Genomic DNA, 10,664 nt, shown 5'->3' on the forward strand with positions numbered 1-10,664 from the left:
GAGTGTGTTTAGTGAGGAGAGAGAATGCTGAAAACTAGGGTTTTGGTTTAGTTATGTTGGGCCAAGGGCCCACTTTGGGTCCGGTTGGCCCGGTTTGGCCCGTTCGGTCCAATCTTGGTCCGAATTCTATAAAATTGGTACCAAAATTCTCGTCTCAATCTCCTCTATCACATTAAGCCATAAAAATCATATTTTAGGCTTTCTAGAATAAATTCTCATTTATGGGTTAATTAGCCGTTAATTAACCAGGTTTTACACAACTCACGTGATATCAAGTGCATTGCTTTAAGCTTTTCACCTTTACCTTCTGCATCCAAGCTAACAATATCACTCAAAGGCAAAGCTAATAAGTCCAAAACAGTTAAAAGATTAAAATCATACATAAGTTCAAAAGGAGAAAAACTAGTAGAAGAATGAATGGATCGATTATAAGCAAACTCAATAAAAGGTAAACAATCTTCCCAAGTTTTTAAATTCTTACCAACAACAGCACGTAATAAGGTCCCTAATGTTCTATTTACTACTTTAATTTGACCATCAGTCTAAGAATGACAAGTAGTAGAGTATAATAATTTTGTGCCTAATTTACCCTATAAAGCTTTCCAAAAATGACTCAAAAATTTTACGTCACGATAAAAAACAATAGTTTGGGGAACACCATGTAAGCGCACAACCTCTCTAAAGAACAGATCAGCAATTGCCAAGATATCAGTATCTTTCATTTCATACTCAGGAGTATAATAAGTCAATTTATAATCTTTAACACCAGCTTTGAACCCAACACTTGCTTTAGTCTCTGTTTGTGGTGACATAAATCCCTCCCTACAACTCATGAATTAAGAATTATCGCAACATCATCAGTTTTATGGCATGCAATAAAATGAGCCATTTTACTAAATCTATCCACCACAACAAAAATTCCATCTCTACTTTTTTTTGTTCGAGGCAAACCAAGAACAAAATCCATAGAAATATCAATCTACGGATGCATAGGAACAGGTAAAGGGGTATACAAACCATGTGGTAAAGATTTATATTTAGTCTGTTTACATGCAATATACTTAGCACAAAATTTTTCAACATCTCTACGCATGCATGGCCAGTAAAAATATTCAGATAACACATCCAATGTCTTATGCACACTAAAGTGACCCATCAAACCCCCATTATGTGATTCAAGAATAAGTAAGTCCCTCATAGAATAAGGAGGCACACAAATTCTATTACCACAAAATAGAAAACCTTCATGTCTATAAACTTTGTTAAATGCACTATGTTCACAAGAGACATAAATAGCAGAAAAGTCAGAATCAGTTGCATATAACTCCTTTAAAAACTCAAATCCTAACAACTTAGAAGTAAGTGTAGTAATCAAAGCATACCTCCGAGATAAAGCATCAGCAACGACATTCTCTTTACCTTGTTTAAAGGCAATCACATATGGAAATATTTCAATAAATTTCACCCATTTAGCATGTCTTTTTATCAAGCTTACCTTGTCCTTTTAAGTACTTCAAAGATCCATGATTTGTGTGAATCATAAACTCCTTAGATAAGAGGTAGGGTTGCCAAACCTCCAAAACCCAAACCAAAGCAAATAATTCTTTGTCATATGTTGAATATTTACACTGAGCTAAATTCAACTTTTCACTGAAGAAGGCAATGGCTCATTTTTCCTGCATCAAAACAGCACCTATACCAATTCCAGAAGCATCACATTCAATCTCAAAAGTTTTATCAAAATTAGGTAAAACAAGAATATGAGCAGAATACAAACAGTCTTTTAGGGTATAAAATGTAATTTCTTGTTCCCTTTACCATTTAAATCCAACATCCTTTTTTATAACATCTGTGAGAGGCGCAGCAATGGTAGAAAATTTTTTTGCAAATCTTCTGTAAAACCCAACTAACCCATGAAAACTTTTTACCTCAGAAGCATTCTTAGGCATTGGCCATTCACGAATAGTCTTTACCTTTACCTTTTCCTCATCAACTTCAATTCCACTCGCACTCACAACAAAACCAAGAAATATAATTCGATCAATACAAAAAGTGCACCTTTTAAGATTGGCATGTAATTTTTCTTTTTGAAGCACTTCCAAAATAGTTGAAAAATGTGACATATGGTCATCCAAACAAGTGCTATAAATGAGAATATCATCAAAATAAACAACAACAAATTTACCCAAAAATTCTCGCAAAACATGGTTCATTAGACGCATAAAAGTACTAGGTGCATTAGTTAGCCCAAAAGGCATTACTAACCACTCATATAACCCATATTTTATTTTAAATGCAGTCTTCCATTCATCTCCTAGTTTCATTCAAATTTGATGATACCCACTTTTCAAATCAATTTTAGTGAATATGCATGCACCATATAACTTATCAAGCATGTCATCTAACCTAGGAATAGGATAACGATACTTTACCGTAATTTTATTGACTGCACGATAATCCACACACATTTGCCAAGTACCATTCTTCTTTGGAACTAACAAAACTGGTACAGCACATGGACTCATATTCTTCCAGATGTGACCTTTGGCTAATAACTCCTCCATTTACCTTTGAAGTTCCTTTGTCTCTTCGGAATTACTCCTATAGGCTGGTCTATTAGGAATGCTAGCACCAGGAATAAAATCAATTTGGTGCTCAATCCCTCATAATGGAGGCAAACCACGTGGCACGTAAGTAGGAAAGGCATCGGCAAATTCCTGCAACAAAGAGACAAAGCTATTTGGCAAATTTGGGTTAAGGTCAGTGTCAGAGAATAAAGAATCCCTAAACCGAACCATAAATAAAACTATCTTGCCTATTAAAGCACTCTTTAAATCTTTCTCTTTTGCAAAGAAACACAATTTGCTCTCAACGTTTTCAATTTTCTCTGTATTTGCACTACTCTCATGACATGGACTCGTTTCTTTCTTTTCACTCACCTTTGGACCTTTTGCTATATTCTTTTCTCTCATGGCCTCTTTTCTCTTAATTTTTCTATGATCTCACATCCCATTTTCCCTTTGGTATCCTGTTGAAGCTTCAACTGGTCAAGGCAAACCTCCTTAGGTGATAAAGGAGCAAGAGTGATCTTACGACCATTAAAATCAAAGGAGAACCGATTCGTGTGACCATCATGAAATGCTCGACAGTCGAAATGCCAAGGTCTCCCCAATAATAAATGACAAGCTTGCATTGGTATCACATCACACAAAGCCTCATCAACATACTTGCCAACAGAGAATGCAATTATCACCTGCTTGTCAACCTTGATCTCACCACTGTCGTTCAACCATTGTAACGTATATGGTTTAGGATGTCGAATACATGTCAAACCCAATTTCTCTACCATAAGTGTACTAGCCACATTAGTCCAACTTCTGCCATCAATAATCAAACTACACACCTTTCCACCCACCAAGCATCTAGTGTGAAAAAGATTTTAGCGTTGTTCTAGACTATCTTCTTTCACCTGTAAATTCAAAGCACGCCTAACAACAAGAGATTCACCATGGACTGCATACTCAACATCACCATCAAAATAGTCCTCCAAATGTAGCATACTATTATGATCAGAAGCATCACCATGATCAGAATCAAACACAATATCATCTCCTCTAATAACCATCAATCTCCTGTTTGGGAAATCACTAGCATAATGACACATACTATGACACTTGAAGCATTTAATATCTCGATGCCTAGAAGTAGTAGAAGAAGAGTTAGAATTACCTTTCTTCTTCGTAGCATCAAACAACGCATTAGGTTCAATACCCTTAGTCTTTGTTGTGTCAGCACTACGAAACTCCCACTTTGGAATAGCATGAGACAATCCTCTTGGTGCTCTTCTTTGTTGTTGCCTCTCCACTTTCATTGCCATACTGACTAAATCCTCCATCTCCGCATAATGATATAACTCCACCACATCAGTAATCGCTCTATTCAAACCACCTACAAATCGTGCCATAGTAACCTCAGTGTTCTCTTCTATGTTGGCAGTGATCATAAGCATCTCCATTTTCTTATGGTAGTCTTCAACGAACTTGGAGCCTTGAGTCAGCCGATGTAACTTCTTATGCACTTGCCTGTAGTAGTACCAAGGCACAAATCTTTTCTTCATGAGGCGCTTCATAAGATCCCAAGTCTCTATAGGGTGATCATCATTCCGCCGTCTTGTCTTCACTAGTTCATCCCACCAAAACAAGGCATAGTCAGAGAATGCAATGACTGCCAAACGAACCTTCTTTGCCTCAGAGTAATTATGACAAGCAAAAATTCTTTTCACCTTACGTTCTCACTCCAAATAAACTTCATGGTCATTTCTCCCTTTGAATGGTGGTATTTGAATCTTGATGGCATTGATATTAATATCTAGACTTTTATGTTGAGGTGTTATAACCCCATCAAAGTCATCATCAGAAGGCACATGATTCGGACGCCGATTCTGAAAAGGTCCTTGTTTAATGTTTCTGGACTGTCTCTGTGTCACCTCTTGCCTCCATGCTTCCAATTCAGTCAAGCAAGTAGTTAAGTGTTGAATGGCCCTTTGTATCAACTCCATGTCAACTAAAGTATCTTTGGAATGAGCCACCATAACAATGAACCTATAACAAAAATATTATAAAAAGGACCTCACAATCACTCTCTCACGTATTTCACTCAAAGATGGACACTTATGTATTTTTAAAATTGATTTTTACTCTCTATTGAACTTACCACTCTTAAATCTCTTTCACTGTTGCATTTTAGAAAGCAAATAAAATAAGGAAAGTAGAAAAAATTCGACACAATAATAAGAGGTTAAAAAAAGGACCAAAACAAAAGGCAAAAAATACATAATACAAAAATAATAAAAATAATAATAATTTTTTTTCAGGAATTGCTTGTTTGAGATTGGTGTGTTTTTGTTTCTGTTTTTATTTTTTATTTTTTGTAACACAACTCTCTTTTTTTAGTTGTTTTGTATTGTTTTTATGTTTTTTTTTATGTAAATGCTACGAGGTAATTTTAATTTTTTTTATAAAAAAATAAAAAACTTAAACTGTATGAAAATAAGACGAAAAGGAAAAGGAAAAGAAGAGAAAAATAAAAATACCAAGGGACACAATAAAAAAAAAGAATAAGAAAGAAAATAAAAACTAATATAATGAAAAGGAACATTAATGATAGTAAAGTAACAATAAGAAAGACAAAAGACAAGGCACGACACCAACGAAAAATAATAAATGACGCAAGGAATGGTGATGACAACAATAGCTGAGGACAACTTTTTTTTGTTAAACAAGATGAGAGAATTACAAATATAGATTAATAAGAATTAATTTAATATTTAAAATTTGATATCAAATGATACGGAACGTAATCTAGAATAAGATAGAAGATTAAAAAAAGGATTCTTCTATCTCAATTTGATTTCTTGATGCAATGGCTAAGAGAATCATTCTATTTTACCTGTTTACACCCAAGTTTTTTAAAGAAACTCAAAAAGAAGTTTTTATTTATCAAAATTAAGAAAAAAAGTGGCTATCAGGTTTTAGAGAGTTTTTATACCTCTTAAATTTAAAATTCTAACTCATAAATTTATTAGAATAAAAAATGGGTCAAATCATAACTGGGCCTAAAACAAATAAAATAACAAAAATAAAATAAACATAAATTAAATTTTAAGAAAGTGATGTCTTTTTAATTCATCTTGACTAATGAGAGTTTTCAATACATCTTGTAAATAGTAAGATGTTTGACTTTTGATAATAGTTAATTATTGTGTTACCCAATTCTTAATGCATCTCCTGAACACATGATTTAACCATGTTTGCAAAATCTTCTTTTATTCTCTTAGTTATTGCTTTTGTAATTGGACCAATTGGTATATGACAGTTCTTAATTTATCCCACAGGACTCGTATCACAGTTATGTAATGTTATTGTATTTAGGACATCCATGTAATATTGACTTCCATTTGTTTTGTTTTTGTGTTTTATCCATAAATTTATCCAATGCATATGAAAAGGGTAACAAAAAATAGTGAAAAAAAAATTCTAAACGATTTTTAATAATTATACCAAAAGACAATAAAATCCTCAACAAAAAAACTGTCAATCCTAGTTAGCATTAACGAACAAATTAATAAATTAACATAGAGGAGTGCTAGAGGCCAGCACTTTTGTTAAATTCTGGCCAACATTTAACCATCAAAAGTAAATTGAATGATTCTACATCATTAGATGCAATCTCACACCATTAAAAATATCATTAATAGTTACTTGATGACTAAAAACTACAAAATCTGTTAGCCCCCTAAACTTTCTCATTAAGATATCACATAGACACTATCCATTAACTTAAGAGAAATCATTGACAGATGGGTTAATTAGTCTTACAAAATCAAAGATTAACAAACAGAAAATTTTTTTTTTGTTGAATTCTCATGATCCTTTAAAAAAAATTTGAGTTAAAGATTATCAGCTAAAAAGAGTTTTTTTTTTGTTACATTCTCATGGTCCTTAAAAAAAATTTCAGTCAAAATGGATATTTATTTTTTTATTTTTGTATTATTTTAATTGTAATAAATTAAAAAATTAACAAAATTTATTATTTTTGACAAATAATTAATTAATAATATTTAAAAATATAAACTAAAAAATTGTTATTAGAATTCTTGACTTAAAAAAATTAAAATGATGAATGCAATGTGCAATCTCGTGAAAAAAATATTTTCAATCTAATAATTAATTACGGTCGTATTTTAGCAATCAATAACTTATTTCGGTGAAAACATTACACCAAACATTATATGGTTCAGAAAAGCTCTGCATACAAGCTATTAGGGTTTGTATGCTTTACAAGTTAATTAACAAAAATCCAAAACGCGTTGCAAGGGTTACGTCCCATACACGTGTTATATAAAGATCCCGTATATATATAACTACCAAATTTAAAAGATTTGTTTTCTTCTTCGTTCTCTTTATTTCTAGATTTGCTCGTTCTCCTTATTCCCTTCTTCGTTCTTCTTCTCGTTCTTCTTCTTCTTCTCATTCTTCTCTCTCTGTAACTCCAGCTTCGTTTTCTATTCGTTTTTTGTTTTCTGAAATCAAAGTTTGAACTCATTTTGAAGATAATGGATGATTCAACCTCAGATTGTCAGCTGAATCAGGGCGAAGTGGATTATGAATTTGAATCTAACGAAGTTTCTGAGGTTTGATTTACATACGATTACTCTAAATTTTGTTGCAGTAATTTGTGGAGCTAAATAATTCGTGAACATTGACTGTGAAACTAGCGCGTGAACATAAATCTGTGGATTGAATCTAATGTATTAGCTTTGATTGATTATCTGGAATTTATAGCAGACGCTCGGGTGTAGATCAGAATTTTTTGGGTGTATTTTTGCGGGAAGTGTGGGTGTATTTACAGTTTATGACTTTTTCTGTTATTTTTAGCTGAGTTGTTGTCGTTCGGGTGTATTATATGATACATGATTGGATGTGTTTTTAGTTTTTGACATGGTGTATTCTGTAACATGTGTATTTACAGTTTATTTTTTTTGTTATTTTAGCTAAGTTGTTGTCGTTCGGGTGTATTATATCAGACATGATTGGGTGTATTTTTATTTTTTGTCATGGTGTATTCTACAGCCTGTGTATTTATAGTTTATGGCTTTTATTGTCATTTTAGTTGAGTTGTTGCTGTTCGGGTGTATTATATCAGCAATGATTGGGTGCATTTTTAGTTTTTGACATGGTGTATTCTGCAGCCTCTCTCTGTTGTTGATGACCAGTTTGTTCTGAAGGTTGGAATGACATTTACCACCCTTGAAGATGCTGAAAAATTTTACAGGAACTACGCCAAGGCTGCAGGTTTTTCTACAAGAGTTTGGAGTACAAATAGGAAGAAAAACGAGATTAAGAATCAATTGATTACATGTAGCAGAGAGGGAAAATAAAAATCTAAAATATCTCCGACCGAGAAGACGAATCCGACAGCCGGTTTAAACTGTCCTGCAAGAATTTATATACACACATTGAAGGATATTGGTGCTTGGATCATTTCAAAGGTTGTGCTGGATCATTCACACCCTTACTGTCTAAGTAAAGCAGAGATGCTCAAACAGCACAAAAAACTAAGCAGAGATGCTCAAGGACGTGTTATGAATTATCAGTTCAGGGTACCAGCAGCAGCGGATAACTCTTTGGGTGTATAGTTACAGAATATGGGTGTAAAAGCACTGTTATTTTGGGTGTATTTTTGTGAATTTTCTTGTGTTTCACATTTTACATATTTATACATACATATATATATATATATATATATATATATATATATATATATATATATATATATATATTTCACAATATGCTGTTTATGTTATAAAATATTGTTTTTTTTATTATGGTTTAAGGGTTTAAGGGTTTATGGTTTTAGGTTTTAGGGTTTAGGGTTTAGGGTTTTAGGGTGTAAGGGTTTAGGGTTTTAGGATTTTAGGGTTTAGGGTTTAGGGTTTAGTGTTTAGGTTTAGGGTTTAGGGTTTAGGGTTTAGTTTTTAGGGTTTAGTATTTAGGGTTTAGGGTTTAGGGTTTAGGGTTTTAGGGTTTAGGGTTTATGATTTAGTTTTTAGGGTTTAGGGTTTTAGGGATAAAGCATCAGGGGGATAGAATTTTAGGTGTATATTCAACTTTATTTGGGTGTAAAAAATGTCAGGTCATGGGTGTATATTTGATTTGATGTTTTCCTTCATATTATAGTACCTGTAATTCAGACATTTGGTTTAGGGTTTTAGGGTTTAGGGTTTAGGTTTTTAGGGTTTAGGGTTTAGGGTTTAGGTTTTAGGGTTTAGGGTTTTAGGATTTAGGGTTTAGGTTTTAGTATCTAGGGTTTAGTATTTAGGGTTTAGGGTTTAGAGTTTTAGGGATAAAGCATCAGGGGGATAGAATTTTAGGTGTATATTCAACTTTCTTTGGGTGTAAAAAATGTCAGGTCATGTGTGTATATTTGGTTTGATGTTTTTCTTCATATTATTGTACCTGTAATTCAGACATTTTGAATACAGCAGAGAGAATTTTACTCATAATTGGCAAATTTTTATAGCATGTGTTCAATTTGTTACATTAATCAGTTACATCAATCATATAATAGTTACATTAATCAGTGTCAATATCCTTAGAATCTATTTGACATTTGGGTGTAAGTTGTGTATTTGTTTACATTAATCAGTGGCGGGATGTGCATCAGGCCACCAAATCTCAAATCCCTAACAATTGTTTTCTTCTCCTCGCTCATGTTTCTGAATTTCTCATTTAACAAATGGGTTGCACACTTAAGGTCTTCGGTTTGCTGTAAACAAAGCAAAATTATAGTCAAATATATTTCTATTATATAAAACTGATTTCATCTAAAACATATATTTGTTCTTACATTTTTTCCAACTTGATTTTTGCCTGCCATTTTTTCTGAAATAAAAAGTACACTCATAGATATCAGTAAGATATACCCATAGATATCAGTCAGATACACCCATAGATATGAGTCAGATACACCCATAGATATGAATCAGATACACCCATAGATATCAGTCAGATACACCCATACATATGATCCAGATACACCCATACATATGATTCACATACACCCATAGATATGAGTCAGATACACCCATAGATATCAGTCAGATATTACTCAAACATGCATTAATATACAACGTCAAGCAACATTACAAGGTGAAGCAATATACACCCATGGACAAACAAATATTAGAACAGTTGCAAGTGATCACTATACTACAGTATATCAGTTCATAAATATACACCCAATAAAATACTCCATATACACCCACCAAATCAAGCAATATACTTCCAAAAATTAATTACCAGAAGAACTAGAACAACAAGAACAGTAACACCTAGAACAACTAAGAAGAACAGTATAACCTAGAACCAAGAATAACATTAAAACCTAGAACAAGTAGAACATTAAAAACTGTAAAACCTAGAAGAATGTAGAAGAAAAGTAAAACCTAATTCTTCATTTTCGAAATCTGGAAAATATACAGGATGAGTAAAATAGTAACGTAACGTAACGTACCTTGAGTTTTATAACTTTGTTTTTTCTGGAGATTCTTGATCGAGAGTTCTATGTTGTGTTGATGGAGAGTTCTGATCTTCGCGACGATTGCTATCTCTGCCGTTTGCAATATTGCTCGAAAATGGAACGGTTGTATTTTCTTCGAATGGCTTGGAGAAGTGGAAGAGTGCGCCATTAAAGAGTAGTTTTCGCGAAGCGCGAGTGTTGAGTGGAGCGCATGAATGTAAGTTACGCTCCATTCAAAACAATTCAGTGCGCGTGTGCAAGGAGTGTGGGCTGGGAGCTTGTATGACTTGTAAGGCCTTTTTGCTTGTATGTGTAGCAGGCTCGTATATGGTTATCCCATGCTATGCTAATTAGTGTCACAAATCATAAATGCTAACAAATCATATATATATATATATATATATATATATATATATATATATCAAAAACTTGATGGTGTTTTTGCGGAAAACGAATTTTCCAACACACAAATCCAACCAGCAAGTGTACCGGGTCGCATCAAGTAGTAATAACTCACTTAGAGTGAGGTCGATCCCACAGGGATTGATGGATCAAGCAATTTTAGTGGGTGATTAGTTTAGTCA

General features: G+C 33.2%; 1 pseudogene; it reads right to left on the reverse strand.

The window, feature by feature from the left end:
• Positions 1-230: 230 nt before the first annotated feature.
• Positions 231-10,249, reverse strand: LOC130945806 (uncharacterized; annotated as a pseudogene).
• Between the last annotated feature and the right edge of the window lie 415 nt (positions 10,250-10,664).

Source organism: Arachis stenosperma, chromosome 8 (genome assembly GCF_014773155.1).
Source record: "Arachis stenosperma cultivar V10309 chromosome 8, arast.V10309.gnm1.PFL2, whole genome shotgun sequence".
In the NCBI taxonomy this organism is placed as follows: Eukaryota; Viridiplantae; Streptophyta; class Magnoliopsida; order Fabales; family Fabaceae; genus Arachis; species Arachis stenosperma.